Raw genomic sequence first — 4,587 nt, 5'->3', positions numbered from 1 at the left:
GTTTGTTAATTGGCTGTTTTGATAAAATGTATCTTTTAGTGTTGTTTAAAGTAGACAGTATACCTTAAATTTATTAAAATGAAACCATAGATTTTGTTCTCTATTTTGTGTGTGCCCTATTGTTTCTTTAGAGTGATTTTATAGTGTCGATAAGTTGACTTGTGATATAGATTCCATAATATGCTCAAATATCATTGACATAGCCATTTAATAATGTAATTTCATTCCATTTAATACATGTGGAAATATGCACTGAAAGATATGTAAACCACTTAGAATAGTTGTGTTATTTGTGTCAGAGAATGCACTGGGTTTCTTAAAGAAGCTTTCAAATGCTTGAGTTCCTTGCACAGGCTACCTAGTCCAGCTCTTACTCACTAGGAACCATTTGTAAATGTCTTGAACTGATGTAAATATCTCTGAGACAGGAGGAAATATGTTAACTAAGAGCAGCCCAAAAATACTGCATATGCTTATACAATCGCTTAGCTCTGGAAGTGTCTATGACTGGCAAGCTAGCTGTTTTTAATCTGTTCTGCAAGTTTGGTGATCCGTGTGGTTTAGTAGAGATATTAAAAATATTAAGAATACTATGTTGATTTCAGAAGAGACTAGCTTTGTGGAATAAATGCTTGTAATTAGATATATAAAATCAAATCTGTGGAGGGATATCTTGAAGCATGAATATAAAGTATTTTTATTTCCGTAACTTTCCCCCTGTGAAGTTACTCTGGTTTGTGTGCGATATGGCTTCAATCTGTAGACTATTAAGTGGAAGTGGATGATTGCTACTGTTCATGTGGAAATGGACCAATATCTGTATAGAGTGACAAATAAAGTTAATGATTCAAAATCTGTGTCACTGCAATTCTGAATTTGTATTATAAAAACCTAATTAAACAGGCTGTTATTTCACCAGGACTGGCTGTTTCATTATACAAAGGGTGACTTCATACTGTTTTCTACATTCGCTTTTTCCCATTGCCTCCTGAGATTTTGTATCAATGTAAAGAAGGTATTTTAATTGCCATTCCTGACTGAACTTGTGCAGCATACATGATAAATTTTCTCCTATGTAGGAGAGGTTTAAATTTTCCCATAGCCCTTTAAAAGATGAACAAACACTTGGTTAGAAAATAAAGGGCTTTGTAAGGTAAGGAATTATGGTTACAATTTTATTTCTTAAAACACACGTATTTGAAATTTCCATTTCCCTTCTTATATGGCACAGCACCCTCCTCAGAATGGTCCTCAGTTTACTTGTAGCTGTGTCTACCTCTTCAGAAACACTCATCAGCTCGCTTCGAGACAACATGGAGCATGGCAGCTTTGAAAGGGGACAGTCGTTTGCTTTTGACAGATGTTAAATCTCTACTCAGTGGAGGAAATCTTTCTTTTTGCCTCTTATTGGAGTTAAGCCAGAGTAAAGGCAATGGCTTCCTGGAGAGAAAGTGAACACTGTCCTAAAACCACACAAGTGTCCTACACGCTTACCCCTCACCAAGTTTAGAGTTCATTTTTCCTCACAAGTATCTGACACAACCTTTGCCATGGAACTTAGACTGTTATGATTAAATACAAAGTCAACCAGGATCTTTGGAATTGCAAACTGAGGGAAGTAAGTTCTAGGGAAGCAGAATGAGCCCCAAGACAACACTATCCTGTATAGGGTAAATGGTGCTGGCATCCCTCGGTCTATACTAGGCAGAGAGCAATTAATTAAAATAAATGTTCTGCCAGGATTATTATACCTGTTGCTGTCCATTTGCTCCGAGATGAAGTCTAATTTGTTCAGGAACATAAGTCACAGTGTGGAGATTGTGTGAGAGCCAAGGCGGACTTGTGGCGGGCTGTTGGGTCACTTCTACAGTTGATGAAGTACCCCACCTTCATAAAATGTTTGAGCTTCTATGTGGGTTAATATTGTTGGCCCAACCCCAAGGACTAACAGAATCTATTTTTATTTTTTCTGGTCATGTCTTTTCCTTTCACATCCCCCTCAGTTGACCAGAAGCCATAAACTGCTTTTCCGAGACATGTTCTCATTATGTAATATCGGCTAGGTTATGTGATCCAGGTTGCTCCTCCTGCCTTAGCCTCCTGAGTGCTGGGGTTACAGGTGAGTGCTACCACCATGGCCAGTTCATAGAGGGGTTAACCTTGAACTCATGTTCCTGCCTCTAGCTCTCAAGTGCTGGCATTTTTTTATTTTTATTTTTTTATAGTCCAGTCATTTCCCCCTCCCAGTACACCCTCCCATAGTTCCTCATCCCTTTCCTCCTCCCTCTGTCCCCAAGAAAATGTCCCCAACACTCCCACCCCCAAACCCCGCCAGGCCTCCCCAATCCCTGGGGTCTCAAGTCTCTGGAGGGTTAGGTGCATCTTCTCTCACTGAGGCCAGACCCAGCAGTCTCTGCTGTATGTGGGAGCCTCTTATCAGCTGGTGTGGTTGCCTGGTTGGTGGATCAGTGTCTGAGAGATCTTGGGGGTCCAGCTTAGTTGAGACTGCTGGTCTTTCTATGGGGTTGCCCTCCTCCTCAGCTTCTTCCAGCTTTTCCCTAATTCAACTACAGGGGTCCCCGACTTCCATTGTTTGGTGTAAGTATCTGCATCTGTCTCAGTCAGCTGCCTGTTGGGCCTCTCAGAGAACAACCATACTAGGCGCCTGTCTGTAAGCATACCATAGCATCAGTAATAGTGTCAGGCCTTGGAGCCTCCTCTTGAGCTGGATCCAAAGTTGGTCCAGGCACTGGACCTCCTTTCCCTCAGTCTCTTCTCCATTTTTGTCCCTCCAGTTCTTTTAGACAGGAACAATTCTGGGTCAGTATTTTTGACTGGGACGGCAACCCCATCCCTCCTCTTGATGCCTTGTCTTTTCTGCTGGTGGTGGATTTTATAAGTTCCTTCTCCCCACTGTTGTGCATTTCGTCTAAGGTCCCTCCCTTTGAGTCTGAGAGTCTCTCACCTCCCAGGTCTGTTACATTCAAGAGGGTCCCTCACCTCCCACTCCCTGAGGTTGCATATTTCCATTCATTCTGCTGGGCATCAAGACTTCTACAGTTCCCCCACCCCAATACCTGATCATGTTCCCCTTTTCCCACTCCCTTCTCCCACTCAGATACCTCCCTCCCTTCTCCCATAATTGCTTTCTTCTCCCTCCCAAGTAGTATTGAGGCATCCTCACTTGGACCCTCCTGCTAGTTAACCTTCTTGATTTCTGCATTCTGTACTTTTTTTGACCAATACCCACTTATTAGTGAGTACATACCAGGCATGTCTTTTTGGGTCTGAGTTACCTCATTCAGGATGACATTTTCTAGTTCCATCCATTTGTCTACAAAACTCATGATGTCTTGGTTCTTTTTAGCTTAGCAGTACTCCATTGTGTAGATGTGCCACATTTTCTGTATCCATTCTTCTGCTGTGGTACATCTTGGTTCTTTCCAGCTTCTGGCTATTATAGATAAGGCTACTCTGAACATAGTGGAGCACGTGCCCCTTTGGTATGGAGGGGCATCTTTTGGATATAGCTTGATGTCAGGGATGTTGATTCCCCCCAGAGAAGTTCTTTTATTGTTAAGAGCTGTTTTCAAGGGGCTGGAGACATGTCTCAGAGGTTAAGAGCACTGGCTGCTCTTCAAGAGGTCCTGAGTTCAATTCCCAGCAACCACATGGTGACTTATAACCATCTGTAATGGGATCTGATTCCCTTTTCTGGCCTGCAGGCATACATGCAGTATATATAATAAAATAAAAAAGAATTGTTTTTGCTATCCTGGATTTTTTTGTTTTACCATTTGAATTTGCAAGTTGCTCTTTCTAACTCTATGAAGAATTGAGTTGGGATTCTGATAGAGATTGCATTGAATCTGTACATTGCTTTTTTCTTTTTTTTCTTTTTTCTTTTTTTTTTTTCGGAGCTGGGGACCGAACCCAGGGCCTTGCGCTTGCTAGGCAAGCGCTCTACCACTGAGCTAAATCCCCAGCCCCTGTACATTGCTTTTGATAGGATGGCCTTTTTACTATATAAATCCTACCAATCCATAAGCATGGGAGATCTCTCCATTTTTTGAGCTCTCCTTCAATTTCTTCTTGAGAGACTAAGTTCTTTTTTTTTTTAAGATTTATTTACTTAAAGTATATGAGTACACTGTAGCTGTCTTCAGACACACCAGAAGAGGGCATCAGATCCCATTACAGATGGTTGTGAGCCACCATGTGGTTGCTGGGAATTGAACTCAGGACCTCTGGAAGAGCAGTCAATGCTCTTAACCACTGAGCCATCTCTGCAGCCCCTAAGTTCTTACCATACAGATCTTTCACTTGTTTGATTAGTTACCCCCAAGATATTTTATATTATTCGTGACTATTGTGAAGGGTGTTGTTTCCCTAGTTTCTCTCTCAGCTCCTTTTTTTTTTTTATGGGGCTGGGGACCGAACCCATGACCTTGCACTTCCTAGGTAAGCGCTCTACCACTGAGCCAAATCCCCAACCCCCTCTCTCAGCTCTTTTATCACTTATATAAAGGAAGGGTACTGATTTGCTTGAGTTAATTTTATATTCAGCCACTTTGCTGAAGTTGTTAT

The sequence above is a fragment of the Rattus norvegicus genome, chromosome X (genome assembly GCF_036323735.1).
Source record: "Rattus norvegicus strain BN/NHsdMcwi chromosome X, GRCr8, whole genome shotgun sequence".
Lineage (NCBI taxonomy): Eukaryota > Metazoa > Chordata > Mammalia > Rodentia > Muridae > Rattus > Rattus norvegicus.
Note: the sequence above shows the minus strand (reverse complement) of the source record.